A 22,213-nucleotide genomic window follows, 5' to 3' on the forward strand; every position below is an offset into this window, starting at 1 on the left:
TTTCTCTTTAGAAACATGAAATCCTTGAAAAGGTAGATTTTTTACCCCACCATGGATTCTGTGCAGCATAAAAATAAGGTCATGATGCCCTGTGGTAGGTGTTCAATGTGCTCATATATTAACAGTAGTCTAAAATTCACACATTCAGACCAAAAATGGAATTATGAGTTTCATATATTTGCTACATGCACCACGAAACATGTTGTTTATCTAGCTCACTGCAAGGAATGTTCCAAGTTCTACGTAAGAAAGACTGGTAGGGCTTTAAGGGAGAGAATAAAGGAGCATGTTTATTATATACAAAAGGGAAACACAACTAGTGCTTTGTCAAAACATGTACTAGCTACTGATTCTAGGCATACATTTAAATATTTGATTACTGGTAGGTTCTATAAGACTATAAGAGGTGGAGACATAAGGAACCAGACAGAACAGATGGAAGTTAAGTGGATTATCAGACTGAGGGGAGACTTTGGGCATGGTTTGAATGAGTATGCACCCATTAAACCTAAACTTGAAGTCAAGACCATTAGCCAGATTAGAGTATTTGTCTTTGCATCTGCGTTTATATGTTTCCTTTTAGCTATAGTAGTGCTTTTACTTGCTTATAGGAAGTTTTGCATATATATTTTTATATACTTTTTATGTTGCACTGATAAGTTGTGTTTTTATATGTTATTTGAATGACATATATTTTAGCTGTATTTTTTTAAATTTTGTGGTCATGTGATTAAACACCGTTTCACTTTCGACTTAAAAGATAGCTCTGGTTTAAAGTGTTTGTTATCTGATGAAGCAGCAATAGCTGTCAAATTGCTTATGACCTACAATAAATTAAGTTGTTAACATGGGGAGTCGTGCCTTCCTTGGGTCCATCAGGGTTCTTGGTTTAAATGCAAAGTATTTGATCAGGCACCCAGGACTTTGAAAAACCATGTGAAATATTTTGGGCAAAGGAGAAAAAGGAACGCCCAATTAACATTCAGTCAAATGAAATCAGTTTGATAATAGTTCTCATCTCACAAAGCAAGCTATAATTTAATTTCTGAGTCCATCCTAGCATATATAATTTCATATATTTTATTGAGACTATGTGGGCCAGGCCGGTATGACCCCGACCTTGAGCAGCATCTTACCCTCACCATGACCTGAGACGTACCTCCCTGGACTACATGAAAAGAGACATAGAGGAGCTCTCTGAGCATGTGGCCCAGGCCGTTATGACCCTGACCTTGAGTAGCATCTTACCCTCACCAAGAATGATGCCACAATATGAAGACAAGATGATCAATTTCAACAATTGGCTTAAGTATTGGTGTAATTCAAAGGGGATCTAATGCCTGTCAGCCTGGGATGACATGCTCGACAGGCCACGATGCTTCGCTAGGGACAGCTTACACCTGTCACCCCTGGGCTTTCAGATATTGGCAAAGGCTCTTGCTACCCCCATAGTGCCTTTTTTAGGCAAGGCTCAAAAGACAAACCCACCTCCATAGGTATCACAAGGGATAAGAAACTAAGAGTAATGCTACTCAACGCCAGAAGTCTAAACCTCAAGATGCATGCACTCGAAACTCTCCTTAGCATGGAGAACATCGATATCTGTGCAGTAACAGAAACCTGGTTCAAGGCTCCCGAGAGCACCCCAGCACTACCAGGTTATACCTCATACCATGCTTTTCGGCCCCAAAACATGGACCGAACCAGAAAAGGAGGGGGAGTATCAATATTCGTCAAAGATACCCACACCTCCAGGTTGGTGGCACAGCACGAAGCATCAGAGACTATCCATGTGCAACTAACACTGGGTAAAACTGCCTTCCAGTTTATAGCCTGCTACAGACCACCCTCCCAAACCCAGGAACCCCACTCGGCCTTCCTGAGAACACTGGAAAATATGAAGGTCTCTCCAAACACCATTATATTGGGAGACTTCAACTACCCAAACATAGACTGGGAGCATTACTCTAGCTCCAACACCCTAGCTCAAAGGTTCCTAGAATTTATAAACTCAAATGCTATGGAACAACTTGTTACCACTCCCACAAGAGGGGAAAACATACTGGACCTGATCATCACCAACATGGGGACACTATGCTCCAGACCAGAAGTGTTTCCCTCACTGCTAAAATCAGACCATAAACTAATCTCACTGGATATTCACATCCCGACCCCACCCCCTGCCCAGAAAACCACAGCGAAAAACTTCTCTAAAGCAAATTTCACACTCTTCAAAACCAAGGTGGAATCCTTCAAAGCCCCCGGGCCTGTGGAAAATACAGCCCAGACTGCAGAATCCTTTATAAACGCATTCTATGAACACGTTCAGGAATGCATGGATCATGCAATCCCAAATAAAACCAAGACCCAATCCTCCAAAGGCAGACGTCCTGTCTGGTGGACCCCAGCCATAAACAAACTATACAATAGAAGGAGGAAGCTACTACATGATAGAGCAAAATCCCAAAAAGGGAAGGCATCTCTGATCAGTGTTAGAAAAAAACTACGGGCACTCATAAAATCATCTAAGGCCAGCTTTGAGAGAAAAATTGCACAGGACACTAAGGATAATCACAAGGCTTTCTTTAGTTATGTTAGGAACCTGGGTGGGAATTCCCAGATATGCTCAGAATTATTCCAAAATGACAAAAAATACACCAAACCCACAGACATTGTCAACATCCTAGCTGACAGGTTCAGCGCAAACTTCTCCCCCCCTCCCCACCAAAACGGCAAATATCTATCCCAGCAGAGTGCTGCCCCCCTGACATCTCAGATGCTCAGGTAAGAGCCGCCCTCTCCAAAGCAAAAAACACAGCATCAATGGGACCAGATGGTGTCCTGGGCTGCATCCTACATGAACTCCAAGAAGAGCTAAACCCAAACATAAAACTACTGTTCAATCTCAGCCTTACTACAGGATATGTACCCAAAGAGTGGCGTACAGCAACAGTGGTCCCTCTCCACAAAGGTGGTGCCTCAATGGATCCTGGAAACTATCGCCCATAAGCCTGACTAGCTTGGTCTGCAAAGCTATGGAAAGGATCATCATGGACCTCATAAAAAAAGATATTGGAGACCTACAGACACTGGATCCTACCCAGTTCGGCTTTGTTAAGGGCAGATCCTGCCTCTTAAACCTGGTTGATTTCTTTGAAACAGTCACCAAGGCCATTGACGAGGGGAAGGTGGTCCACACAGCCTACCTGGACCTCACAAAAGCCTTCGATACAATACCCCACTCGGGCATTATAGATAAGCTCACCAGCTTAAATATAAACCCCTATGTCACTAGATGGGTTGCAAACTGGCTCAAGGACAGAACCTACATGGTTAGAATTGCTGGAGCCATGTCAGACTCCAAACCAGTTACAACTGGCATCCCACAAGGCTCAGTCATGGGACCTCTCCTGTTTGGTATATATTTTTCAGAGATACAGGCCAACACGGAAGGACTGTGGCTGACCAAGTTCGCAGATGACTGCAAACTGGGCGCTATAATCGACTCTCCAGCCGACACAAGCATCCTCTAAAAGGGCCTCATAGAAACAGACAACTGGTGCCAGAGCCATGACCTCAAGCTAAACGTCAAAAAGTGTATAGTCATCCCCTTTGGCAAAAACAAAGTGCCCACAAATTACCACATAGGTGGTAATCCATTAAGTACGGAAGAAGTAATTAGGGACCTGGGGACCCAAGTTGATAGCAATCTCTCATTTGACAACCACGTGGCCAAGGTGGTTAGAAAAACATTTTATATAGCCCACCTAGTCATGAAGGGATTCAAATCTAGATCAGGGGAGGTCATCGTGCCTCTTTACTCATCCCTCATCAGGCCCATAATTGAGTACAATGCCCCTTTTGGGATGTACCTTACCAGACACCTGCAGCAACTGGAAAGACCCCAAAAGTACCTCACCAAGAGGATCAAAGGGCTCAAACAGATGCCATATGCTGCCCGGTTAAAGAAACTCCAGCTCTACTCAGTGGCATACCGCCTGCTCAGTGGCGATCTGTGCCTGACGTATAAAGCCATGTCCAACCCGGAATTAATGGACATGCTGCACCTCAGAAAATCCAAATCCCATCGAGCTACGCACTCGAGAGACTTGAACCTCAGCACTGAAATAAATAGGACATGCTGGAGGGACAGATTCATAACCCAGAGACTCCCTTCACTCTGGAATAAAATCCCAGTCCAGGTTAGGCAGAGTCCCTCATTGACTATCTTCAAGTGGAATCTTGATGAGTGGATGGGAGATCATAGGTTTACCCCAGGTATCGCTTCTGTGTCACTGTTAGACAGAGGCACAGTATACTAACCGCGAAAAAGGGCATAGCAAAATTAATTCAAAATGGGTGGCAAAAGCCAAACACACTCTGGCTAGGCTTATAAATGCCCTAGGGCAGATAGCCCAAGTGGGGTATTGTATCGAAGGTCCAGGTAGGCTGTGTGGACCACCTTCCCCTCGTCAATGGCCTTGGTGACTGTTTCAAAGAAATCGACCAGGTTTAAGAGGCAGGATCTGCCCTTAACAAAGCCGAACTGGGTAGGATCCAGTGTCTGTAGGTCCCCAATATCTTTATTTATGAGGTCCATGATGATCCTTTCCATAGCTTTGCAGACCAAGCTAGTCAGGCTTATGGGGCGATAGTTTCCAGGATCCATTGAGTCACCACCTTTGTGGAGAGGGACCACTGTTGCTGTACGCCACTCTTTGGGTACATATCCTGTAGTAAGGCTGAGATTAAACAGTAGTTTTATGTTTGGGTTTAGTTCTTCTTGGAGTTCATGTAGGACGCAGCCCGGGACACCGTCTGGTCCCATTGATGCTGTGTTTTTTGCTTTGGAGAGGGCGGCTCTTACCTGAGAATCTGAGATGTCAGGGGGGCAGCACTCTGCTGGGATAGATATTTGCCCTTTTGGTGGGGAAGGGGGGATTAGTTTGCGCTGAACCTGTCAGCTAGGATGTTGGCAATGTCTGTGGGTTCGGTGTATTTTTTGTCATTTTGGACTAATTCTGAGCATATCTGGGAATTCCCACCCAGGTTCCTAACATAACTAAAGAAAGCCTTATGATTATCCTTAGTGTCCTGTGCAATTTTTCTCTCGAAGCTGGCCTTAGACGATTTTATGAGTGCCCATAGTTTTTTGCTAATACTGATCAGAGATGCCTTCCCTTTTTGGGATTTTGCTCTATCATGTATTAGCTTCCTCCTTCTATAGTTTGTTTGTGGCTGGGGTCCACCAGACAGGACGCCTAACCTTGGAGGATTGGGCCTTGGTTTTATTTGGGATTGCATGATCCATGCATTCCTGAAGGTGTTCATAGAATGCGTTTATAAAGGATTCTGTGGTCTATGTTAGAGTAGTTGAAATCACCCAATATAATGGTGTTTGGAGAGACCTTCATATTTTCCAGTGTTCTCAGGAAGGCCGAGTGGGGTTCCTGGGTTTGGGAGGGTGGTCTGTAGCAGGCTATAAACTGGAAGGCAGTTTTACCCACTGTTAGTTGCACATGGATAGCCTCTGATGCTTCGTGCTGTGCCACCAACCTGGAGGTGTGGGTATCTTTGACGAATATTGATACTCCCCCTCCTTTTGTGGTTCGGTCCAAATTTTGTGTATTTTGTGTATTGGAGATGGTGTCGAAGAATGAAGGAGGTAACCGTTGGACCTGGCAATGGAAGTGGGCACTGGGTATGGAGCCATAAGATGATGGAATCAGGAGAAAACTCCTCTAAAGAAAAAAGAGACAGAGAGAAAAAAAATATCAACCAAAAATGCTGATTTGTTTAGAAGAATTTGAATAGTTATCTGAAATGTTTATAGACAAAAGCTATATGAGAAATATGGTGGCTAGTACTGCAGTACTGCTAAAGATAGTATTGATTCTAGAGGGAGTAAGTGTCCTCCATTTCCTAATCATTGTAAATTAAAGATGAAGTGGATTTTCCTGAGATAACAAGGAGTACAAATTCTTATATACATGCATTTGAGTCTGTGAATTCATTTTACAGTTTTGGTATTAGATGGATTATAGTGCAGTACTGCTAAACTGTTTTTGGAACTTGGTATTTATCTGAAGTAATTGGTATCACCCCAAGTTCAATTGTAGGAAGGAATGCAACTTGAAGACAGTCTTAGTAAATTACAGTTTTATTAGTGGCACTGCCGTTAAACAGAAATAAATAAAACATCAGTGTAGATTATATCCAGCTTAATGGAAGATTTTTTTTTATATTTAGATTTTTGTCAAAATGTGCATTGATACTCCACTTGTTGTGTCTTTTGGCTTTTCCCCGTTAGGGGTCACAACAGTGGAACTCTGGACCGCTAATGATTGGCAGTAGATTTTTACGTGCCAAGTTGCCAGCCCTGACGCGCAACCTTCAATGAAGATACGCTCATTCACGCATGTCTCCACACAGAAAATGCTCTAGCTGAGAATCGAACAGGACAACATCTTACTGTGAGGCGACAACACTACCGCAGCACCACCACTGCAGTATGTGGTTAAATTAATTAATTTTGCTTACTTGTGGAAATTATAAGCACATGATTTTCAATAAAAACAATGTATGTTGTAGAAAATAACTTGACAGCAAACAATGTCTGTGGTTAAGTATACAAGGACTGCCTAGGGTGCAAGTGTATGAAACTGGAAATACTCTGGAATGGAATGAAATGATTACATTGCAAGTTATTTGCTACTTTAGCCTATCATGTGGTATCACTAAGCCAAGACTGGAAAATAAAATTTCTCCATCAGGATACTAATGTGCAGGTATTGCTCTGTAAAAACAAGTCCACTGCTTCTGTGAAATATGGAGTAAAAAAGAAAAATAAACTGAAGACTGCGTTCTCTTTTAACTGTTGACAAAGGCTGTTTTGCTGCTTAACAAGTGTAAAAAAAAAGTATATAGATGTATGTATATATACTACACACACACATACATATATATGTATATGTGTATGTATATATATATATATATATATATATATGTGTGTGTGTGTGTACATATATATATATATATATATATATATATATATATATATATATATATACATATATGTGCATGTGTTTGTGTGTATGTGTTTGTGTGTGTGCATGTATAGGGTCTGCTTCTAAATTTCAAAGTTTCAAACCTTTTGAGTTTCTTATGGTCGAGACCATAAGGTCGACGTTTTGAAACTTCAAACTGGTTAAATGGAGATGGCTGTACAGAGTGGAATAGTATATTTACCATTTCCTCGCTGTACTGTGATCTTGGAGTTAGTATGTTTAATTAGAAGGAGGTTTAGGGGTGCAGGGTGGCTTGCCCACCTGCAAAAATGTAAAAAAAAGACTTTTGTTTTTAATTTTTTTATTTTCATTTTCATTTCAAAGTTTCAAAACTTAGATTCGTAGTTTTGAAACTTTAACTATTTTATCAGTAGTGCCAGACTCGATTAGTGCATTCAATTTATTTATTAAAAATCTTTCTGTTATTCAGTAAAATGATACTAAACTAAATTTTCCATCGCTAGCACATTTTAATGAAATGATTTTCTACATTTAAAAATATTGTTTTTTTCTTCTTTTTCATGTTTGGACACTGAGCTTTTCATCTCTAGTTACTTGACAATGATTTCCCTGCTGGAGGCCAGACTAGCTCTTCCTTTATAGATCTGTTTTTAGCATCTGTCCTTTATCAGGAATTTAATTAGTTTCTCTCTTAAATCTATATATAAAGTTAGCAGCTTAAGTAGTGTTCCAACTGTCTTCCCATCACCATTGTTTAAATACATACCAGTACTTTAAGCATACATGTGCTCATACATCCTTGCTTGCATGTTTGCTTACAGAATGCAACCCTCGTTGTATTGATCATTTAATCTCTATAGCACGTCACTCATGGTGAATTTCTGAACCATAGTGACAGGTGGTGCTGCGGTAGGGTTGTCGCCTCACAGTAAGACGTTGTCCTGTTCGATTCTCAGCTAGAGAATCTTCTGTGTGGAGCCATGTGTGAATGGGTGTACCTTCGTTGAAGGTTGTGCGTCTGAGCTGGTAACTTGGCACGTAAAAATCCACTGCCAATCATTAGCGGACCGGAGTTCTGCTGTGGTGACCCCTAACAGGGAAAAGCCGAAAGACACAACAAGTGACTTTGCCATTTGAAGGTTCATTCAGTACTTACAGAGTTTAAAGATGAATACATGCAGGCCTGCAGCACTGACCTTTAGGTAGGATCATTTGCTGGCAAGACAGGGAATATTTTTTCTTTTTTACATACCTCTTTTTATCAGGTGACAGGGGAAGTATGATGACCTTTTCAAGATAGAAAGTGATTGACCTTGTTCCAGCTACTAAAACTGAATTCATTTCCTTGACTATGTTGCTTTTTCATACAAAGTATTCTAAATTTGCATAGCTTTACATTACAGTATTATTCCATATCAGTGAGGCAACTATCTTTGCAGTTAAATGAATTGACTTTCATTTAATGCATATTAGCTGATTTTTAGGGTTTTATTACTCATGATATATATTTGGAGTCCATCAAACCCTTCCACTTGCCCACATATATGAATGTATAAAACATATGGCACTCATATTGTGATAAACCATTTTAAGAGACATTTGCAGTTTGAATTCTTCCCAGAAGTGATGCTGTAGAATAAATACAGTGAAATGATTTGAGGAGTCTCACACATTGTGATGTCAGCATTGGGTCATAAAAAGCTGGGATACTTTACAGCCTCATTATACTTTTCAGGAACATTAATGCCCCATCCCAAATGTACACCAAGAATACGTACATTCATCACACTTTTGTTTTTCATATCAAAAGACGGCATTGTAGTTTTACTATCAAAAATAAGCCAAGCAGTTCTGGTAGTAGAATAAACATGTGCAAAATCAAGCTATATGTAGTCACATGGGGAATATGTTTGCTGCCCTTTGTGCAACAAGCAGCAGTTGCACTTGGTTGCTACAGCACTTGAATCAGTAATGGTGAGCAGTCATGCCAATAAAAGTTCAGTCATGTGCTTCACTCTATCCCATTTTCTGTGAGAGAAGAAATATAATGCTGAACTTTGAAAAGAAACCATTGAATCCCTCAGGATTATGTAGCCTTCCTTATCTCTTGCTCTCTCTCTCTCTCTCTCCATCTCTCTCTCTTTCTCCTCTGAAATGGCATTTATATATGATGTTGATATAATTTATGTGGTGGCTGCTATCAATCAGATAAGATGGTGTGAGTGAGAAAATAGGAGTCAGAGAAAGGGAGGGAGAGACAGCTTTGAGTGGGGAGAAAAGAAATAAAACAATTCAGAACAGATAGCAGGTCATTAACCTTAGGCTTTTTGCAGATCTTTTGAACATGAATGGAAGTTATGGATAAAGAACCCACATAATTGCATACCAAAGTGATTCTCTGGCTTTTTATGCTGAGCATAATTTGTTAGTAAAGCCTTTAATGTCATATTACAGGCGACATTTTAGGTGGCAAGAAGACAGTTCAATGCTGTAATGTCTAGGGAAAGTAATGATTTTAGATTCTTAGCCATGACATGATAATGTAACACTAAGCAGGAGTTTGTTTTTGAAAGGTGATTCAGTGGTCATTATATAAAATTGTTTTGCAAGACAGAAATAGTAATGTTGGTAGCATGGTTTGTGCTCTTTATCTTTCTAGAATAAACACAAAAAAATGACTCTGAAGTGTTTAGTAGATTAATCCAGGAACTAAAAATTATACTGGCTTTCAAAATATGTATGCCAGATTTTCAATAAAGACTTTTAATGTCCCTTTCTCATTTCTGGTATTGTAAAATGTTTACATATTTTCCTTATTTGAGTTTGCACTGATACTGAAAGCTTTTTACAAGATGCTACACTGGTGCACCTGACATCCTGAATTTGAGAAATATCAGCTGCCAACCTATGACCTGATTTAAAGAAATGGCTCTGTGGTTAGTTTTTAATGAAAATATTAAACATTCCAATAATTGTGATGTTAAATTAGTCAGATTTTATAAACTGATATAACTTTAATTGTCTCACACTGGCTGGAATAATAAGTGCTTGAAATGATAAATCAAACCATCTCTCCAGAAAATTTGTTCAAAACAGTCAAAAATGCAAGCACATAATGGTACTTATATGCAAGGTGCATGAGTAACAAACACATAGCACAAAAGCATACACAAAATAAGAAATTATGGGTCTATATTATAAGATCGACGTTTGAAACCATCAAACAACATATGGTCGACAACATATGGTCGATGTCTTCAAACATCAACCTTATAAAAGCACACAAAAAAAAAAAGAAAAAAGTACCCTAACAGGTTTAAGCAGGAGGGCAGCCCCCCCCCCTGCACCCACCACTACTTATATATACCAACTCCAAGACCGCACTACATTGTAGTAAATGGAAATCTCCCTTTACAGAGATTTCCATTTACACACTCGAGATTCTGAGCGTTCAATATTCTCGTGTTGACAATGTCAGATTCGACATTGTCGGCTTTCGAGAATGTAATATAGATCCAAAATTATACAGTCTAAAGACATAACAAGTGGATGTTCATAGGTTCATAGGTGTGTACTAGGCTAATGGCCCTGGAGCCTTTACAAGTCTAGCCCATAGAAGTGCCCTGACATCGTGCCACCCGATGTTAGTTCCCAGTGCCTCTATCAAGTAGAGCCACTGGAGTGATCCCTGGGGTGAACCTTCTATTTCCCATCCACTCATCAAGATTTCTCTTGAAGAGGGCCAGTGAGGTGCTCTGCTTGACATGTATGGGAAGTCTATTCCAGAGCATGGGCAGTCTCTGGGTTATGAACCTGTCCCTCCAGCATGTTCTGCTGATTGTGGTAATGAGGTTGAGGTCTCTGAAGAGTGTGGTGCAGAAGGACTGGGATTTCTTTAGATGTAGCATTTCTAACAGAGTTGGGTCAGACATGGCTTTGTAAGTCAAGCAGAGATCGCCTCTTAATAGATATGAGACAGAGAATAGCTGGAGTTTTTTTGAATCTGTCCCTGTAGGACATGTGTTTAAGGCCTAGGATCCTCTTCATGAGGTACTTTTGTGGCCTTTCTAGCAATTGTATGTGTCTATTGAGGTACACGCCAAATGGGGCATTATACTCGATGATTGGCCTAATGAGGCAAGAGTAGAGAGAGATGATGTCCTCTTTCTTCCTGGATGCAATGGTAATGAGATGTGCCACATAGATGGAATTTCTGACCACAGTGGCAATATGGCGGTCGAAGGAGAGATTGCCGTCAACCTGTGTCCCCAGATCTCTTATAACACCTTCAATGTTCAGTGGGCTCCCATCAATGTAGTAATTAGTGGGAACTGTGTTTTTCCCAAAGGGAATGATGATGTATTTTTTGGCATTATGCTTAAGGCCATGGTTTTGACACCGGTCATTGGTCTCAGTGAGGCCTTTCTGTAGGAACTCTACACAACTTGGAGAGTTAATAATGGCTCCCAACTTGCAGTCGGCTGGTCAGCCATGTCTGAATCTGACTTAACATAGCACTAAGCTATGACACAGCCAATAACATATTATCACATTGTAAATTCTGCTGTGGAAAAACATTTAAAACAATTGCAACAGTGACAGAAAAAAGAAAACCACTGATTCCAAAGATGTTTATAGCAAGAAGTATTGTTATGTAACAGACATAGAAAAGTAGCATAATTCTCATACAAATACTGGTTTACTATGAACATGAACAGAGTAAATATTTAAACAGGCAGGCCAGCAATACATCATGGGTACTCACTGAGAGTTAAAGGATCATCAATTGTGGCCTTCAGAACAATGAAATCATAAGTGCCAGTTGAGGGGAATATATGGAAATTCTAAGACTGCAGAATTTTGGAGTATTCTTCTTTATATGACATTACAGTTACTATGTATATATATATATATATATATATATATATATATATATATATATAAATATATATATATGTATATCTATATCTATATCCACACACACACAAACACACACACACACACATATATATATATATATATATATATATATATATATATATATATATATATATATATATATATATATATATATATATATATATATATGTATATATATATATATGTATATATATATATATATATATATATATATATATATATATATATATACATACATACATACAAGTAAGAGGGACATGGGGACTGTGCAGTGGGGAGGGTGAACATTTATTGCACAAAAAGTTTAAAGGTGTAATACCAAGTTTCACTATTTGTTTTTCATTATTAAGTTTTAATTTCAAAATAGTGGAACTGACAGTATTGAGACTTATACTTTCAGTGAGGAATCACATGTCAGGCGCATTGGTGTAGCATCCTTTGCTGCTGTTACGTATAAATGTGACATAAAACAAGATCATAGAAAGAGAGTCACAAAACTATAGCATTTGGCACATCACCGTCATGGAATTCAAAAAAAAGCAGAACATATCTTGTAGTTGGGAATAAATATGCACATTCAGTGTCTTGTTTATGTTGTTTAATAAAGTACAGTACAGCCACTTATCCAGAGATAAGAGGTCATTACAGCTAAGCATGCATATGAATGGGACAGATATATAGGAGTTCTTGGATGTGTAAGAGGTAGAAACAATAATAAAGCAGAAAGTTATATGACCCTATGACTCTTTATGCCTTTCTCTCACCCCCGCACGTACATTAGTTTGTTGAGATTATCTCTGTTGCATTACACTTGATAATTTCATCCACTGCAGTGCATCAAGGATGATATCCACAGCAATTCAAGATATTAACATATTAAAATTTTGTCAGTCCGTATGAGTTGTATACTTACCCAACATGTTGAGAATGAGCTCTTTTAGAGAGCAGAAGAGCACACTGAGTCAGTGGCATGGCATTTGGCAGCTGTGTAGCATGCACTGTGCACCAACATCCCTGATGGTCACTATAGATGATCCAGCCTGCTACTAAATTGGCTAAATACTTGGAGAGATGGTGTGGTGATCTGTAGGTGGGTACAATATTATGGTGGAAATGTGAAGTATGCCTACAACATAATCATTAGTACTGGCGAACATGCATGAACCTTTGGAAGAACGAACAAACTGTCAGTGCAGACATGCCTTGTTCTCTTCACATATAACTGTTCTAAAGATGTGTGACTGTATCTAAAACACACATCTAAAAAGGAGGAAAACTGAATAAATGTGTACCCATGGGTCCCAAAGCCAGGTGTGCGCAGGCTAATGTTATTACTGATCACTGCACATAAGTAAGTCCGCCATATTGATGAAAAGCAATCACCTGCTGCTACCAACAAGATGACCTCTTATCTACCTAAATTTAAAGTGTTTTCTCACTTTGAGGCTTCAGCATCTCAGAGATTAGTGCAGAGCATGCTTTCTGAATACCTGTAGTCTCCATTTTCTCTCCTAGATGGTACAATCTGAATGACAGACTCATTAACTAACAAGAGTGTCAGGGCCACAACTTCCCACAGGGCAATTCAGGAGAAGCTTATGACCCTGCTGCCAAAAATAAATAAATAAATGTAGAAAACTACATAATAATGATAAGAAGAATCATACTCATAATGTGCAAAATTCCACTTTTGTGCTTGTGTTGCCATACTTTAATCAAGTTGTAAATAAATCTAATTCTTTTCAAATATTTGTACCGCTTTGAAAATTTCTGCTTAGAAAGTAATCAGTATACCTGGACAACTCAGATGCCATTTGTAAAGTGCACATTCCTGTTATTTTACATTAGACTTGCATAACAACAAAGTTTCAGAAACCATACAATAGTGCACGTGGGATGGTTGGTTTCATTGTATTCATACTTCATACACTTTGAGTTTTGATTTCATTGCCTTTTGTCATCTGACTACTAACTACAGAACTCACTGAATGGCACACTGCAGTGGACTATTTCATGCTAAATATGTAAGACTAAAGACTGCCAGTTGTGAAGTCTTGAAGCAAGGTGCACGCTCAGTGATCTGCTCAGTTGTGGATGGGCAGCTGAGTGTAATCACCTTTCTGAGTGTAGGCTTATGTGCTCCACTGATAAAATGATATTTTACATCAAAGTTGTAGCTTACAAAATTCATATTAACTAGTGCTGGACATTCTGCATTCTGAAATGCTCTACCTCATTGCATGCAACATTATAAACTAAAAAGAGGTTTCCAAAAAGACAGCTCCAAAATGGGCTCATTATAGTTCCTTTTGGAAGCAAGGCTAATGGCCAAGTCTGAAAGGTAGACATTATAAAGAATCAAAATAAGATGAGGCAAAAGACTCTGCTATCAGAAGGCACATTCTTACAAAAGTTTGATCTTACCTTGGAGTTATTTTAAACCGAATCAGAAATCTGTAACCATAAAAAAAAAATGTGCATACATAATCAGTGGCATCAAGCAGAAACCATTTACAGAGACAGGAAAAATATATTATTCATCTCAGTTCTGAAATCATCAACATCCCTAATAAAACTGAAGTTGTTGAAAGCAGGCAGAGGTTTAATTAGACATTGAAGCATAAATCCATACAGAAACACAGAAAATGAAAAAGTGCTCGTCTTGAAACATTTATTTACAAATGAGATGTTATCTCTCTCTCTCTCTCTCTCTCTCTGTCTCTCTCTCTCTCTCCCCATTTTCAGCCGATGTAATCTAGTTTTGATCAGTTAACATTCTTACTTAATTTAATTAAATTTAGTTACCATTTGCTTAATAAATGCTCATGGGTTTACAGTTTTAAAGTTCCAAGGCTGAAGATATACATATGTATGCTCTGAAATTCACATCTTGGTGTCTGTGTGATTACAGGATTATGGTATTTTAGATATGTAGCATTTGAAACAACAAAAAAGGAAGACTGTCAAAATTTTGCTGATTTTTCTAATGTTCTAAGTCTGTGTGTGTGTGTGTGTGTGTGTGTGTGTGTGTGTGTGTGTGTGTGTGTGTGTGTGTGTGTGTGTGTGTGTGCGTGTGTGCGTGTGTGTGTGTGTGTGTCTATTTCTATATGTGTATGTGGGTCCACTTTTAAATGCCAAAATCTCGAGTTTTAAAAAAACGAACCCAAAACATTGAGATTTCGGTATCTCGACATTTAAAAGTGGGGAAAAAAACAAAACAGACAACTAAAATAAAGTGTTTGTAGGGGGGCAAACCCCCACACCCCCCCCTACTTAAATATACCAACTCCGAGATCATGCTACAGTGAGAAGAACAGTAATGCTCCTGTTGCAACTACTGTTCTCTTCACTGTAGGGTAATCTCAAAGTTGATATATTTACATAGAGGTGGGGGTCCGGGGGGCTTGCCTCCCTGCAAATACTTTATTTTAGTTCATTTGTGGGTTTTTTTTTTCACTTTTAAATGTTGAGATACCGAAATCTTGGTGTTTTGGGTTCGTTTTTTTAAAACTCGAGATCTCGGCATTTCTGTATTTAAAAGTGGACCCGTATATATATCTATATATCTATAGTTGTCTATCTATATATTTATAATATACAATATACTTTAAGTATATCTTAATTATATTACTATTCCTCGAGTTATCACAAACTGATAGTTGAAATGTATGTGAGGACTTTGAATTTTTATTTGCTTAACATCAATATAAAATCTTTTGCCGAGTGAGCTGCAAATTCTAAACTAACCAGCAAGTGTCAAAATAAGTACAAGTGGAATTCTTCCTTAGACTGCAGTAATGTTTCTGTTTCAGTGCAAGACTGGGGTTCATAAGCAAGCACGGCACTAATTTCTGAGTGCATCACAGCTCAATGAGCTGCACAGCTTATCAGGCACATATCAGGCACCAACTTGCAATGCAAGTCCTAACAATGGACTGTATAATTAAGCAGAGGTGTAGTGAATAGCAGTTGCAGTACTGTGCTGTTCTGTGGCTAATGCAGCTGTTACACTATGGCATGTACAGAACGTGACGTACCTGGCAGCAAAGGCAGGAGGGCTAGTCAGGCCAAGTCAGTGCATTTCTATATGTCTCTAGCACTGCAGTGTTACTGCAGTGTTATGGTCATACACTTATATTCAGGCTTACTGGTTACATGATTTCTGGAAACTACTAAGTGTACAGCTACCACTGGTATGTGTAGGTAGCTCAGTGTCCTATGGCTGCAATTCAGAAATGAAGGTACTAAGCATCTAATTAAAATAATAATCATAGTAATTAGACCTTAATTGATGTAGTTAACACGTGAGTCTGTATTGATGAGAGTATATATTGTTAATTGTTTTTTTATTCAATTGTCTGAAGAAGTTGCTCACATTGTGAACAACGAAAAGCGCTTAACAATTATTTGTGAATAAATTCCTCTAGTCCTCAGTTCGTGTTTTCGTTGGACATCTTTTCTTGTTGACGTGGTTTGTGTTTTACTTGGTTTGCTTAGTTTGTTTATGGCATCCAACGAGCAGAGCGAGGACGAGGAAGTAATTCTTTCTTCTTCAAGGACTGTAACTAGAAAACCTTCCAACGACGATGACGTTAACCTTACGGCCCTTATTCTGGCTTTAACCAACAGAGTCGATAGACTTTCAGCACGCTTTGATTCCCAACTCAGCGCAATAAACAACAGTAGCTCGCAAATACATGAAACGGGTAACATATCGGATTCTATTCCTCCTGGACAATGGACACCCACAACTCCTATTGTTACACCAGTGCTGCAAACAACAAGTAATATTTTGAACTTGCCGCCAGCCACTAACCTCCGTGGACAGCCGTCGGAACTAAATGGGACACCGAACAGAATAACCGGCTTTTTCTTGCTGATAGAAATGGTTCCAATTCGGTGCCCACAACCCTCCCGAATGGAAGGAACAGCTGCAATAGCGTTGGGGAGCTTATCGGAGTTCCTGCATTTAAAGAATGGATTACCAACACTAACAACATCGCTTTCAACCAAAGGGTTGACATGGAGCAACCGGCTCCCAACGCTGACACAGACGAGGTTAGTCAAAATACACTTGCTAGCACTTTGAAAATATTAGACTCTAAGCTCTTAAAAATCAAAAAGCTTCAACTAGAAGTCAATTATTTTGAAGAATGCAGTAGGTTACGTATAGTCCCTAAGGGACTAAGGCATTCTTCTTATCCAACTGGACTGGTGGCAAATTCTGACTTCCATCTAGAATTAAATAATTTGTTTAATGAACAAGGACTTGCACTCATGGAGTGCATTACTAAATATTACAGATTGCAGATTGCAGAACTTTCTAGAGATGTGGAAGAAATAAATGGTTCTATTACTAATCATAAAGACTTTTTGAGATACAGATTTGACTATGATAGAATGTTTACATCTATTGAACAACATCTAAACAAGTTAAAATCAATTAAAATTAAAAAAATTAACAGAGACAGGTTTGCTTATGACCATGGAAAAGCATTACCTAGTCCACCCGGATCACAGACTGCTTCTATTGACAGTAAAACAAATGGTCCGGAGACACTGGATTCATTTATACAGGATGATGACACTAGCCTTGACTGTGGCACATATAACCCTAGGAACAGACAAAATAGGAACAACAATACCTGGGCTGGTAGGTTAAGAAATGGACATCAAGTCAACTACAATCGTGGACAACAAGATGAACAAACTGTCAATAATGGCCCCAATGACCAGTACCAGGACAACCCGAGCTCGGGCGCTATTCCCAAAAGACATTTTGCTAATAACTATAACACTAACAACCAGCAAAACCAACAGCAAAAAAACAAATATGGCCCTTATACCAAACCGAAGAGATAGACCAAGGGACAACTAAACCTACAATTGTTAAGAACATGGCAGGAGACTTTTTGGTCTATAATTTTTCATGTGTGGACATTGACCCATCTTTGATAGAACTATTTTCTAAGGGACTTACATTTGTCCCTAGTTCTAGAATGGATTTAGTACAATCTATTAAAGACCTTAAATTGTTCGTAAGGAAATTAAATCTTAATATACTGTTAGGTGACTCATCAACTTCACAAGAGCCACTTAAAGTAGTTAGTGAATATAATCCAGTCTTACATCCTACTCTGTCTACTTTTGAACAAATAATGGAACTGGACTTGCGTAGTATACACAATAGTTCACTTAGTGGGATTTATAAGAAACATAAACACTTTGAAAACACAAGTGAAGAAGAGAAAACAGCCCTTGCCACATTTAAAACTCTTAATATTAGAGCTATTAAACCTGATAAAGGTGGGGGGCTGACACTATTTGACCACTATGACTACGTGGACAGAGTAGAAAAAGTACTAGCTAAAGATACATATAAAGAAGTATCTTTAAATGAAGTTAACACTGCTTACAGAATGATTAAAGGTTATTATAGTGATCTGTTTATGGATGGTTATATTGATATACACAGTTATCAGTATATTACCATTAATTGGCCAAAAATCCCTGTTATGTTTGCAACACCAAAAATGCATAAAAATGTTGTAGACCCACCGTTTAGACCATTAATAGACGGACGGGATTCAATTACATATGGGTCAGCTAAATTAGTAGACAACATTCTTAAAAAATATCTAGTGAGTGAAGTTCAAGTATGCAAAGATTCCTGGTCTTTTTTGAAGAACCTAGACAACATCATATATAGAGAAGATTACAACTTTGTTACCATAGACGTCATTGACTTATATACATCAATTCCTCACCTAGAAGCTATAGAATGGGTAAATCTTTTCTTAATGAAAAAAGGAGCTTCAACTAATGAAATCTTTGCAGTAACCACCTTACTCGATATAATCTTAACAAACAACTTCTTTACATTCAATGAAAAACTTTACTTGCAAAAATGTGGTGTTGCAATGGGTTCCCCCTGCGGGGCAAGTTTAGCAAATACAGTTATGGCATACTGGGAAGATCAATATATATTCAAAAACACTGAATGGGTATCTCATATTAAGTATTACACTCGCTTCCTTGACGACATTTTTATCTTATTTAGAGGCGACAACAGTATAGCAGATAACTTTTTACAGTACCTTAATAGTACAACAGAATTCTTTAAATTCACATCTAACTTTCAAACTGATTCTATTGATTATTTAGATGTGAACTTATCTAAAGATTATGTTAACAACCAGTACTTTTCTAAAATACACAGGAAAACAACTTTTTGTAACTCGTATCTGCATTATACTAGCCTCCATCCGACTAGCCAAAAGAAAAGTATTGTTAAAGGTCAACTAATTCGAGCAGCTCGTATGATTACTTATATGAGTGACTTCGAGACTGAATGTGACCTTCTTACAAATTTCTTTTGTGAAAGAAGCTATCCTAGTGAATTTGTTGATGAGATAGTTCAGGAAGTGAAGTATAAAAGAACTTATGGCTTTATAATACCCATTTTGAACCAGTCTGTTAATAGGGGAACTGACCATAATGTTATGGTAAACGACTCTAGTTTGATTCAAGAAGTAAATGCTACGGAGAACACAATAGAATCTAACAATGTGTTTAAGCTTAGTTTCATAACTACATTTAATTCAGACAGTGACAATATTAAAAAATTATTATTTAAAAATTGGAATCTTATTCAGCAGGATAGAAGTATTTCTCATAAACTGTTTAAAGTGCTTATGACAGTGTATAGAAGAGGGAACAATCTGAAAAGTATTCTAGAGTGTAACAACTCAATAATAAAAAACTTTAGTAGGAAGAGAGGTATGACTATATGTGAAAACTGTAGTATGTGCAAACACATGAACTGTGGAGAACAGATAGTAATTAACAATATAAAATATCAAGTAAAACACAAAATGAATTGTTATTCAAAACTTATAGTGTATGTAGCTTCCTGTACAATATGTACAGCTTTCTACATCGGAAAAACTGAGAGACACCTAAAAGATAGGGTATATGAACATACATATGCCATACAGAATAACAAAATAGATAATGCACTGGTAAAACATATTCTAGCAAAGCCAGGCCACAACTTTAAATTTATGGCATTAGACCAGATTCAGACTAACATTAGAGGTGGCCCTTACAATTTATTATTAGAAGAAAGAGAACTATGTTGGCAGTGGCGTACCAACGCATTTGTCTATCCAGGCTTGAATGAGCACTGTAACATCAGTTGTCTATTAAAATTAAGAAGTTTAAATAGAAAATAACTAATTTAATTCTGTATAGAATACATTTTTTCCTTCCTACCAGACATAACATTATGTTTTATATTTAACAAGATGTATGTTCCCCTTTTGTATTTACACCTTTAGTTTTTATATTGACACTTGTTTAAATGTATCTTTGTTATTATAGTTATATATATACATATTCAATAATATAAATAGCTAGTAGGTTTCTTGTGTGTTGCGAGCTGACTTACTTTACTGACTTAGTTTACTAGGTTTATAGCTTACATAGCCTATATAGGTTATACGCTATATATATAATTATTTTTTATATGTTTTGTTTCCTTGGAAGGGTTGTTTCTATTGTTGTACATATATACTTTTAAAGTACACCGTAAATGTACTCTTACATTTATATATATATATACACTTTTTAAAAAAATAGATTTTATATAGTGTTCTTAACGAACTAATTTTAAAGACAGTCCACCACTTTAAATCTTAATTGATGTAGTTAACACGTGAGTCTGTATTGATGAGAGTATATATTGTTAATTGTTTTTTTATTCAATTGTCTGAAGAAGTTGCTCACATTGTGAACAACGAAAAGCGCTTAACAATTATTTGTGAATAAATTCCTCTAGTCCTCAGTTCGTGTTTTCGTTGGACATCTTTTCTTGGACCCGTATATATATCTATATATCTATAGTTGTCTATCTATATATTTATAATATACAATATACTTTAAGTATATCTTAATTATATTACTATTCCTCGAGTTATCACAAACTGATAGTTGAAATGTATGTGAGGACTTTGAATTTTTATTTGCTTAACATCAATATAAAATCTTTTGCCGAGTGAGCTGCAAATTCTAAACTAACCAGCAAGTGTCAAAATAAGTACAAGTGGAATTCTTCCTTAGACTGCAGTAATGTTTCTGTTTCAGTGCAAGACTGGGGTTCATAAGCAAGCACGGCACTAATTTCTGAGTGCATCACAGCTCAATGAGCTGCACAGCTTATCAGGCACATATCAGGCACCAACTTGCAATGCAAGTCCTAACAATGGACTGTATAATTAAGCAGAGGTGTAGTGAATAGCAGTTGCAGTACTGTGCTGTTCTGTGGCTAATGCAGCTGTTACACTATGGCATGTACAGAACGTGACGTACCTGGCAGCAAAGGCAGGAGGGCTAGTCAGGCCAAGTCAGTGCATTTCTATATGTCTCTAGCACTGCAGTGTTACTGCAGTGTTATGGTCATACACTTATATTCAGGCTTACTGGTTACATGATTTCTGGAAACTACTAAGTGTACAGCTACCACTGGTATGTGTAGGTAGCTCAGTGTCCTATGGCTGCAATTCAGAAATGAAGGTACTAAGCATCTAATTAAAATAATAATCATAGTAATTAGACCTTGTTAGCATCAAGTAAAGTTTGTTTATGTGCCATTTTGAGCATTACTGTTCAACAGTGGAATTTTGGTACTTCAGTAAAAATTCAGTAGAATTGCAGATTTACAGATCTGAGGAAGAAGTTTAGCCTGCAGAGTACCTCAGCTAGAACAATAGACCTTGTGGTAATTGGCAGTCATAGTGAGACATGCATTTTCAATACATGTACCTAGAAACACCAGACAGTGGCATGACACTGTTGTCTACCTGTGGTGCTGGGGAAGGCAACAATATACAATTGTTTCTTTATGAATTGCATGACAGTGGGTCTGGGGTTACACAGTCTCATGCTGGGACATAGCTTCAGTAATATTTGGGGTAAGGCTGTGCATAATATAAACTGCAGCTGGTTAACAGGTGCATAAAAGGAGAAGGCTATTGCCATAGGTATGGGTATCCCACACCATACCATATGCATCCACTGAAAAACATGTTCCATCCACAGGTATATATGTACAGGCATGGCCACCTGTGAGAAGAAACATCTGAATACATTCTGTACCTACAAGGGCAAAATTTAGAAGGCGCAATTCCCATCAAGTTAAAAAAAAAATCCTTCACCAACTTAACCAAGCAAATCAAGGGGCTAATCAAGTCTACCAAAACCACATC

Source organism: Protopterus annectens, chromosome 7.part0 (assembly GCF_019279795.1).
Source record: "Protopterus annectens isolate FY-2018-M chromosome 7.part0, PAN1.0, whole genome shotgun sequence".
Lineage (NCBI taxonomy): Eukaryota > Metazoa > Chordata > Ceratodontiformes > Protopteridae > Protopterus > Protopterus annectens.